This window comes from Manis pentadactyla, chromosome X (assembly GCF_030020395.1).
Source record: "Manis pentadactyla isolate mManPen7 chromosome X, mManPen7.hap1, whole genome shotgun sequence".
NCBI lineage: Eukaryota > Metazoa > Chordata > Mammalia > Pholidota > Manidae > Manis > Manis pentadactyla.
Window position 1 is genome coordinate 117,901,238 of NC_080038.1, and position 11,886 is coordinate 117,913,123.

General features: G+C 42.6%; 1 long non-coding RNA gene across 1 annotated transcript; it reads left to right on the forward strand.

The window, feature by feature from the left end:
* Window positions 1–465: 465 nt before the first annotated feature.
* On the forward strand, window positions 466–5,010 carry LOC130681730 (uncharacterized). Its single transcript, XR_008994996.1, has 3 exons — window positions 466–1,084; window positions 1,538–1,664; window positions 4,199–5,010. It is a non-coding gene; the product is annotated as an uncharacterized LOC130681730 (long non-coding RNA).
* The last annotated feature ends 6,876 nt before the right edge of the window (window positions 5,011–11,886 follow it).

Sequence of the window (11,886 nt, forward strand, 5' to 3'; positions counted from 1 at the left end):
TGAGAGGCTGCAGTTGGAGTTGGGCTTCGATGTAAAATCAAAAAGAGTTTATCTTCAGTATACCCCCAGTCCTCCTCTGTAACTATCCTGTTACTCCTTCACTGCCTTCCAGGGGGCAGTTCTCAGAAAACGCCTCACTGGGGGTGCTTAAGCTGCCCCTTGTTGGCCCTCTCTGCTTCCTCCTCCAACTGAAACAGATCCCTCCTACTTTCCACGCCCGCCCCTGCAATCCCCAGTCCCATGGTCCTTCTAATATCATTCTTGGTGTGTTTAAAAGTAGCTCATGTGATAAATTGGTTAATGTCTCTATCCCTTACCGCTCCCAGATAGCGCATTTCTATTCTTGAAAAGTGAAAAAATAGGCAAGTAAAAACAAAAACAAGCTGAATGTCAACCATCACCTACTACCACCATAGTTTCATGAAAGAAGGGGCACTTTAAATGCCCCCCACCCGTGATGAAAGGAGGAAGGATGTCACTGCAGAATACAGGACACTCCTTTTAATTGAATACTTGTAGCTTTATGACAAGCTCTCACTACAGTGCTCTTATTTTTCTCATTTTGTACAAAATCAGTGAGACTTCATCACAACCCGGCACTGTTTTGTAAACTGGTGTTTGAAAATTGTTATTTAAACTGACAGCATTGCTGTGATGTTCAGAAGGGAGGGCTAAGGTTCCCGCTACTGATTTTCTGTGGTGAAGTGAAGTGTGGCAATGGAACAAAGCAGGAAGAGGTTGTGGGACTTGTGTTAGGGATTGGACATTACTGGCTGGCTCAGGGGTAGAGTAGAAAAAATGCATGCTGTACAGAAAAGAAAGTAAGGCCTGATCAGTGTGGATGGGTGGCGGAGGGGGTCACGGGGTCTTCATAAGTCTGGCTGCTCAAGGGAAAATGGCTGTTGGTTCTTTTGTTGGCTCTTACAACCTCTTTGATACAAATTATTGGAATTGTAGGGCTTTGTTTGGTGGGGCTGGCCTGTTGCTGTCCACGTCACACTGTGCAGCCAGCTTCCTTGTTGCAGTGATTGGATACTGCCATTCCCTGTCCTCTGTAAGCACCACTGATATTATCTTCTTCCAGGTGGGTAAGACAGCATTTTAACATTGATTTGAATTTTTCAAAGTGTTTCATAAGCAAAGTCTTTTATAATCAGGTAGAGCGAAGCTGTTAAATTATGCATATGCTATAAGTACATCGTGTATTTGTACGTGTATGTGTATTCCAATTTCCAATACAGATCATACCAGGTTTTTTTTGTCTTTTCAGAAAAGGGACCAAAAGAGCTAAATCAAAGCTTGAACTAAGTGCTGTCAGGGTTCTGGCTTTGGGGGTTGTTAGATGCATTGTGAGGAAAAATCCTACAGAAAAATGCCCTGTTGTTAGTTGTGAGTGAAACGTAGACACCATCAGAGGGAGTACTTTTGCTGCTGTGAAAGGGCTCAGAGGGAAACAGATAATAAATGTACAACAAACAACCCAGTGTCAGAAATGATCACGATTGCAAAATAAGACTGAAAGCCTATTTTTTTTTAGCAATTTCTACAGATGAAGTCCCAACTCTGGCCATGGCCAAAATTAACTGGATAATTCTTTGAATCTGGCTAAAGTCGAATCTTTCTCGCAAGAACAAAGAGGATTTGCTCACTAACCAATGAAAGAGGTACTGGTCATGCATGCTTAAATGTGCTAATTGTTCTGGTCTTTAATGGTACTGTTTTAATGAGGAGGATGTTATGCATTTTTAATTGTTTGCGGATGGTTTGACATTAGCCATGCCTTTCTGAAGAATATGCACATTTGTTGGGCAGCATTGACATTAGCTGAAACCTGGATCTTTAACTTGTCAGTTCCTCCCACATTTCCCTTGTCTTCGCCTTCCCTAGTGTCTTTTTGGTTATCTGGTGTACGGCCCCATTTGCAGCCCAGACCACTCCCTGCCCTATTCCTAAATCAATTTTTTAAATGACAGAAAATATACTAGTAACCTCAGAGAGCTTTAATGGAGCTTGAAATACTGATCCAGGAGTGAGCACGGTGCATTCATTCCACCCCTGAATTGCAGTGCTTCCCACCCCTCTTTCTAGGTGACTTTGCTTTAATCTCCCACTCTACAGCTTATCTGGTAAGTTGGCCTTGTCTCCCTCTAGGGCTGTGTCCCCAGTCAGAAGCTTGCACATCTCCTGCCAATCTTCTTTCCCTAGACTCTGCCCCAGCCCACTCCTTGATAGCCTGTCAACTGCCAAGATTTGTACAGGTCATGGTGATGACAGACCCTATGCTTGACTTCTGAGTTGGAACATCTTTTTAGAATTTCTTGTTGTTAGGTTGGAGCTCTTCATTCTGACCATTGTGTGAAGCTATGGCTGCTGCTCTCGAAATCCCAACTGTCCTGGCTAAAGCCAGCTTCTGTATTCTGGCCAGGCTCCCTCAGCACCTCTCCTAGTTAGTGGATTTAGGCTAGATCTTTGCTTGGTCCAGCTTCTTGCTCCATTATACTCTATGGCTGAATCCATCCATAATTTGTCTCTGTCAGTAAGGTGATGGGTACTGTGAAAAGCTCTATCCCCCAAGTCTCCATCAGGGATGGAGGATACTCAAAATGTACTGCTATTAGAGATTCAGCCTTTTGAAATAGGAAATTTTGTCTGCAGCAGACATCTGGAAAAACGCATATATTCCAGGTGTCTTAGTAAGGGTACTAGTTTGTGGTAATGAGTAAACCCAAACATGTATTTTGTATCTCAACACAATAGTTTATTTCTTGCTCCCATAGCAGTCTGGGTGAGTTTTCAGGCCAGCAAGATGGTTCTTCTCCCCACAGTTATTTAGACCTTTGGATTTTCCCCATCTAATGGCCCTTCAATTTCCCAAGACCTCATTGGCATCTACACCAGCTGGTAGAAGAGAAGAGTGAGCCTGGAAAGTGGAACCCTTTTCTTAAAAGCTTTGGCCTGGAGGTGGCGCCTAGAACTTATTCTTATATGCCATTGGTCAGAATTCAATCACATGGTCACATCTAATTGTAAGGGAGGCTGGGGAATGTGATTTAGTCATGTTACTAGGGAAAAAAATGGGAGAAAATGTTTTGGAAGACAGCTCACAGTCTGTGACATACCAAATAAGGATACCATACTAATTTATTTTCAGCCTTTGATACCTTAACATAATTTTGTTCATTAAATTGCCAATACATTAGGAAGCAGATTCCAAAAGAATAGGATGTAGGCTAGGTTAGTGTAACTCCCAGGGGAAAATCTTTCTCCCAGCCCAGGGCAAATTATCTTTGAAACTGAAATCAAAGGGAGAAATAAAGTGGAAGAAACCTGTTTATTGCAGTCGTCCACTTCTCACCCCTGTCTCTCACAACTGGGCTGTAAAAAAGGGACCCCACCAAACTTCTCAGATCCAGTTATACCCTTGCCCTCCTCCTCCCACCCTTGTAATCACCTATTTATATGGAGACGGACTACTTCTCTCCACCCTTGGAAACTTATTGATGTGGAGATGCACAAGGCCACGTGAGAAATTCTGGAAATATTGCAGTTTTACCCACAGATAGGGAAACAATATAGAGGGGAGTAGGCAACAACATTGCCAGCATATGGCTCAGTGATAGGAAAAGTCAGGTTTCCTTGAGGTGAGAAATTTGGGGGGACAGGACTCTTAGAAAGCCAGGGGGCACTATGAGGGTACTGGAAATAGAGACAAAGGAATAGAAACAAAGTAAAGATGAAAAAGATGTCTCAGTTTTGCTTCAGGTTGGACCTGATTCTAATATTTATATTCAGAATGCTTGGTGAGTGAGGGTCTTCAGCATGTGAACAATCCAGTTTTGTGCTGCTTAATTCTGCCAATCTGTCTTTGTCAAGGAATGGGAGCAAAATACTTCCACAGCCCTGGTTCTCAGGGTGCTCTACCAGATTCCGGCTTCTCATAAGATTTTTCAACTTAGTGCCAAACCAGAAGCATTAAAATCCCATCAATTTCATCCTTCTTTGGTCTTTGCTGAGGTCACAATGAAGCGATAGCTTTCTTACAGTTCTTCACTTGGTGTCAGACTACCCACTGGGAGCCGTATTATGTTTGAGGCCAAATCTTTTCATAAAGGACTGGGTTCTGGTTCCTGTTAGACTGGCCACTTTATACAAACAAGGACTGACCCCTGGTTCATTTACATCCTCCCTTCCCCCACAGCCCTACAGACTGTGGGAGACTGACCCATGCTGGTGACCTACTGACACATCCTTAACCACCTGGGCTGGAGCATGAGTTGATTCAGCAGGAAACCGGGAGGTAAGTGGGAGGGTGGAGGTTGCCAAGCAATGAGCCTCAGCTATTGTCTGCACAGCTGTTAATGGGGCTAAATCTGATTTGTGTTTAGCTGAAAGCACTTTGCAAAGGCAGGCGGGAGGCAAAGGTCTGGAGATGCAGAGGCGTAAAAACCATAGCTTTTGTTTTTGAGGTTGGACATTTAGTCCTGGATATTTTCCTTGGATGGCAAAAGAATCATTGAAGGTAGACAGTCATGGGCAGTCCATCCTGGGTGAAGAGATTTCTAAGGGTCTTAGGGCCTTGTTAGTAGTAGATGGTTATGCATGTAATGTGATGTGAGGAGTGCTCCCAAACATCTTTTTCTTGAAGTGGATTATTATTAAACTCCATCATTAAGGATCACCCTTTAAGAAACTTCTAAAGCAATTTAGGAAACAGTTTATTTAATAAGCACTCACATAGCACTTGCTTTGTGCTAGGAACTAAGGGCCTTATAGATACTAACACACTTATTCCTTGTAACAACCCTATGACGTGGGTATGATTTTTAGTATCCCCATTTTACAGATGAGGAAACAGAGAGAGAGTGGCCCAAGAACACACAGCTAGTGAATGTCAGAGTCAGGACTGTAAACTCATGCAGTCTGGCTCTGGAGTCTGTGCTCTTCACCATGATGCTATGCTGCCTCTCATAGCATAGGACGCTACATTTGTCTGGGGGATGTGTAACTCATTCTAGCAGACATTTTTTTTTCCTTAACCATACTACCATCCCTTCCACCTAGTAGAGAGCAGGACTCTGAATGCTTTGAAGGGAAGGGGCATCAAAGGGCCTGCTGAGACTGTTGGGGGAATGAGGGTGTCAGGATGAGAGTCTTGTTGAAGGACTAGACCCCCCAGTGCCTCTTGTCCCTAAACACACATCATTCAAGCAATAGTGGTTGTTTCATCTCTTTCTTCTAATATGTATGAATTCTATTCCAGTGATTAGCATTTTTAGTCTCATCTCTTGTTTTTATTTATATATTATTTTATTTTATTTCGTATACTCAGAGGAGATAGAGGCTGGACAGGAAACAGGTGGACTCCTATTCACCCAGGGAACAAAGGATGGTTTGGGCTAACTGGGAAGCCATGGGTGACAGTCTTAAAACCAGTTGCCATTCTGTGTTTGGATTTGGTGCACCTTGCTTTCCCAGAACAGCTTCTAGAGGCTGCCCGGACAGGATTACCTCCTCTTGCCTGGCTTCCCTAGGGATAATTTGGTATTGGATGTTGCTCTCTGATCACTCAAAGTTCCTGTTAGCTTTTCCCCTTCCTGCTTCTTCCTTACACTGTACTTTATAGGTGACTGACTGCCTCCTCCATTGGCACCACATGGCAAAGGGCCACTGCTCTCTCCAGAATGTTTTTCCCTGGTGTCACATAGCCCATTGTATTTGGTCTACAGCTGGCTCTTTTACACACTCCTGTCTGTGTCTCTTCAAAACTTCAGTTTTCTGTGTTAGACGTATGTGTCTCACTAAATGTTCTAGAGGAATATCTGATGGAAAAGGGGGATGGTGATGATTTTGGTGGGTATTACTCCACCAGTCCTTGTCCCTGGAACATTTTCCCCAGCCAGATACTGTAACTGAGCAGAAATCCAGGCACCTACTATACATGAGGCACTGCATGCCTCAGGCACTCTGAGCTGACCTCACTGGACCATTACATTCTCCACTGCTAGGGGAAGAAAAGATATTTTGACTGACAAACAGACTTTTCGTTCCCCATGTGTAACTGGGGTTTCAGCTCCCACACTGGTGCTGAGCTCGTTGTCTTTATAATTAATGCTAAAAAGAACAGATTTGGAAAGAACTTTGGTACAAGTGGCTAAGTCTCCGGAGGGAGCCTTAGAAGTGGACTCAGTGCATTTTCCCCCACACCCTTAATCCCCCTTGGTCACATGCGGGGAATACAAATGCCCTTCTCAGGCCCTCTGGTTCAATTTCACCATAAGACAATTGACCTATCGCCACTGTGAGGAGCAAAATCTTGAACAAAGCAGCTGCTGAAAGGACTTTGTCAAGCTGGAAATGAATTATTAATATGGTTCTGAAAGGGAACGGCATTGGAAACCGGGCTCTTTATTATTTACATTAATGAGCTGGAAGACGATTCGGTGAACAAAATCCCAAGTTTGGAGAATGCTACGTTTTGAAGTGCAACAACGAGTAGAGAAACAATGAAATCCAAGAAATGTAAATTCAGACTAATATGTCTCTGAACAAAGAGCCCAAAGAGGGAATATTTCCAGAGCAGGAAAGAGCTAAAGCAGGGTGTCAAGTCATTACTGAAATTCCCTACTGTCAGTTTGTTTGAGAATGAAGTTCAGTCTTAGGAAGGAAGAAAAAATGCCTCGACTGCCTGCTGGACAGACACAATACAATGCACCTATCAAAGGAGGCAGCATTATCTCTATTACAGATGTGTGCCCAGTACACTATGCCATTCGTCTCTTATCTGGGTTGAACAGTAAATTATTCTAATACAATATCATATTCTACTCCTTAGAGAGATTCTGCATCTTCACAGCTTGACTGGCAGAGGCATGTGTGTGTATGTGCAAGCTTTCTGTGGGCTTCTCTAATGCTAGCTGTTCTCCCTTTGCTACAGACGGAGCCCGCCTTCTCCACCCATAACCTCCCTCCTTGCATCAGAAATGGTTTTTTGTTTAACCCGCTCTTTCTTCCCTCCAGCCATGTAGTCTACATATTTCTCACTGTAAGCCCTGGTCTGGCAATGCCAGAATTGATCCATGCCTTCCCAGGGAGCCTAACAATCTCTTGGGATGAGAAACGAGGCAACATTTTGCCCTATTGTATTAGATCGTCTCTGCAACTGGTATTTCTGTTTTGTTGAGTTGCACTTTGTCCTGTATTACATCTCTTCATTTTTGGACATCTGTTTTCCTCAGTGCTTTTACCTTTTACAGAGCAACTAGCACCATCTTATTCTGTCTACAAGCATCTGTGGCCTCTTGGTTATTGGCTGTTTATCAGGCTTCTGGTCCATTACCTTACCTTCACCTTCCCTGCTCCCTTTTGCTCTGATTTTAGCTTGCCTAGTCTGTTTGGCCCAGACCCATTGCGTGCTCTGATTTCTACAACTTGCATAATCTCTACCAAAATTCCTTACTTTGCTGGCCTGCCCTCTCTCCTAAGTCCGCTTGGACTTGGTATGATTGGCACTTCAGAATGACGTCATTATAGATACTTCTCCTTGTACAACTCTGTATGATTTTTTTCCAATAAGGCTTTGGGTCAATTTGAGGAGAGATAGGACCATGGCTGAGGGGGTTGGAGGTGCGTTTGTGTTGTGTATGTGAGTGGCTGTGAAAATGCACACAAGGAGCCACTTGGAAATTACTTTGATCACTTTCTGTTAAATATCCATTTGAGCAAGGGAGGACATTTTAAAACCATCTTAAACAGTGTCAGTAATATTCATTCACAGTGATAGACCTGGGCTGTGGCTATCCTAACCTAGAATCATGAATCAGGAAAGCCTGTGGCAAAGCTTGGGAAAGAAGTTTGATCCCAGTTAGCAGCTCTCATTAGTGGTGAATATAATATATATGTATATTTGAAGTAATGACAGTTATGATTGATCATAAATGATCTTTGGAGTTTTGCCACTTAAAAATTGTTTTAGAATATATTTTTCTGCTTAATCTTTTTACTAGGTTGAACCATATATAATTGCTGATATTTGAATATCTGGACCTATAAAAACAAAATGGGGCAAGGGAAACAAAAGCAAAAATGAACAAGTGGGACTATATCAAGCTGAAAAGCTTCTGTACAGCAAAGGACACCATCAATAAAACAAAAAGGTACCCTACAGTATGGGAGAATATACTCATAAATGACAGATCCGATAAAGGGTTGACATCCAAAATATATAAAAAGCTCATGCATCTCAACAAACAAAAAGCAAATAATCCAATTAAAAAATGGGCAGAGGAGCTGAACAGACAGTTCTCCAAAGAAGAAATTCAGAAGGCAAACAGACACATGAAAAGATGCTCCACCTTGCTTGTCATCAGAGAAATGCAAATTAAAACCACAATGAGATATCACCTCACACCAGTAAGGATCGCCACCATCCAAAAGACAGACAACAACAAATGTTGGCGAGGTTGTGGAGAAAGGGGAACCCTCCTACACTGCTGGTGGGAATGCAAATTAGTTCAACCACTGTGGAAAGCAGTATGGAGGTTCCTCAAAAAGCTCAAAATAGAAATACCATTTGACCCAGGAATTCCACTTCTAGGAATTTACCCTAAGAATGCAGCAGCCCAGTTTGAAAAAGACAGATGCACCCCTATGTTTATTGCAGCACTATTTACAATAGCCAAGAAATGGAAGCAACCTAAGTGTCCATCAATAGATGAATGGATAAAGAAGATGGGGTACATATACACAATGCAATATTATTCAGCCATAAGAAGAAGACAAATCCAATCATTTGCAACAACATGGATGGAGCTAGAGGGTATTATGCTCAGTGAAATAAGCCAGGCAGAGAAAGACAAGTACCAAATGATTTCACTCATATGTGGAGTATAAGAACAAAGAAAAATTGAAGGAACAAAACAGCAGCAGAATCACAGAACCCAAGAATGGACTAACGATTACCAAAGGGAAAGGGACTGGGCACGAGGGGTGGGAAGGGAGGGGTAAAGGCAGGGAAAAAGAAAGGGGGCCTTATGATTAGCACATATAATGTGGGGGTTGCATAGGGAGGGATGTGCAACACAGAGAAGACAAGTAGTGAGTCTACAGCATCTTACTATGCTGATGGACAGTGACTGTAATGGGGTTTGTTGGGGGGGGACTTGGTGAAGGGGGGCATCTAGTAACCATAATTTTCTTCATGCAATTGTAGATTAATGATAATAAAATGAATTTTAAAAAATGGCAATTTCACACAGTTCACCCTCCTAGTTTACAGATGAGGAAATTGAGGCTTAGCAATATCAAGTGGTTTCAAAGGTCACTCATTTACACACTAAGTAATGCAGCTGGGCTTCAAATTCCCTTGTCCCAGTCTCATTTTCTTCATTGCTTCCTACCTTTGATTCAAGTTCAAGATTCTCTAAAAAAGCACTGGCTATAACTTCCAGAGCTCAAGTATTAGTTTGTATCTACTGTGGCCCACTGGAATTAGTGATTTTGAAATACCTTGATTATTGAAGAACAGTCTCAGAAACCTCAAATTGACAAAGAAAAAAATGATAAATCCTCACATAAATAGTAATGCCCCCACCTGTGTGCCCTCTGCTTTGGAATATGACAGTATCTGAATATCTGTCTCACTCTTGTTTCTCCCTTGCTCCCTTTTAAAAAATTTGCTGTCTCTTTTGTCATATTCTCTTATTATTCAATGCCACCCTCTCCCCACCCCCATGTCAATCTTTTGTCTTGAATTTATGTTCTTGAGTGTCCTTCCCTCTTAAGGGGTCGTTTTATTGTCCAAGATACGATTGTTCCACTGACCCTGATTCATTTCACAAAATAAAGCTGTGGAACAGGAAAACTGGAGTGTGAAATCAGACACCCCAGCAGGGGCCACAGCCACTTGCTCTCCAAGAGCTTCCCGTTGTCTAACAGGAAGAGTTTCAGGAAGAGAGTGGCAGGTGCCCCGCCCTGCTGCACTGCTAATGCTGTCCCTGGGGAACACGCTTCAGATCTGAACTGCCTCCTTTCTCCGCTGGGCTACAACACTATCCTGAAGTGGTGCTTCACTTAATTAAGTCAAACTGGTGAGCACCGTGCATATTAATGAGCACCCTAATGAGCATTAATTTTTGATGTTCTTCATTAGCATTATAAACTATGACAAATTTTGGTTTGGCTTTGTGCCAAAATGAGGATGAGTGGTTGTTTAAAGCTGTAAATCCAAAAGCTTCCCCTGGGACACAGAGGGCTGCTCATTAATATTTCTGGAGCTCCCAATGTCAAATAAGACAAATTAATGGCTGGATACGGTTCCTATTGCCCCTTGCCCCACCTGCCTTCATCACACCAGTCTGTTGCAAGCACTGTCCTTAAAGCACACACATCCACTCACTCAAAACTACTTTTCACTTTAGACTGTTGGAAAAAAATGCTCACATCCTGGAAATTACTAGACCTAGTAATTGCCTGCAAATTTCAGATAATGAAACTTCCAGCTTCAAAACACAAATGCTTGGCAGGGATAAATAGATGGATAGAGAGATATTTCTTTTAATTGAGAATCAGAAACTTCATTAGAATTTTTTTTTTAAGAAACCACATTTTGTTCTACTGCTGGTTGTTAAATAAGAAAACTGCAAGCAATGATGTGTTTCAGACACACATCAAACCCAGGAAGAAGAACAGGCATGATAGGAAGGGCATAAAAAGGTCTTTTGGCTCCAAACCTTCTTCCCTGAGGGCCTGCCAAGGTGCCCAAATTCCCGTCATTAGATTTCCTCTCGAGAGGTTTTCTGTTTTAATGGAGCTAATGCTTTATATTACCTGGGAGGGGTAACCCATTAGTTACCTGGTAACAGGATTTGATTATTTCATTATGTTCGTTGCCACTCCACAGGCTGTGGAATTAAGGGCCTGAAATATAGAATGATTATACTTTGTTGGAAGACTAAGGCTGGGCTTTCTTGCCAGCCTGGTGATGGGCCCTGGGGAGCCATAGGGGAGGCATGGGGCAGGAGGTTACCAGGTGTCTGGGTGTGCATGGGCCCTGAATAGTGACTTTTTCCTGCTTTCCAAATTTTCTGAATCTGCTATTGATTGTCCCATTGCAAGGTCTGCCAAAATGAAAATAAGGGCTAGATCTAGAGCGTAGAAATTCAGAATACAGGTTTTGGCTTCTCATAATATCAGGTGTAAATCCCAGCTCGAACAACTCCTAGCTGTGCAACCTTAGGGAGATCACTTAACCTTTCTGGGCCTCAGCTTCTTCATGGGGGAAATGAAACTACCCATAGCAGTGTGTATCTCATAGGGTTATTGTACGGATTAACATGGGTTGATTTGTGCAAAGAGTTTAGCACAATGGCTGACAGTAAACACTCAAAAAAATAGTGGATGTTATCCTTTTGTAATACGTTTTTTATGGTCTCAAGTGGAATATGCAAGGCCTCAGGGCCATCTCTCTCTCTTCCCCCACCCTCCCTTCCTTCCCCTGTCTTCACCTTTGTATTATTTGTGTCTTTCATTATCTTTGTTGTGGGTTATCTGTGCAGTATTTCTCTTTCTCAGATAGTCTTCCTTCCTCAGCCACTGCGGTCCTAGGTCTATCTCCCCTGGCTCCCTTCTCATTGTGTGCTTGTGGATGATTTCAACACTGTTCAGGGAAATCCTAATGAGTTTGCAGCACATCTGCCTTCCTGATCATAGAAGGGATTTCAAATCCAAAATGAAATGGCTTTTGGATTAACTGTGACATTATTTCCCCTTTCATTGCTGCCCGTAATAAAAGTTGTTCTCTCAATATGTTACCTTCTTAACCTGCCACTGATGTGGAACAAATAAATGAGACAATAATTTGGTAGAGAAGGAGGAGGTAGGGAAGGGGGG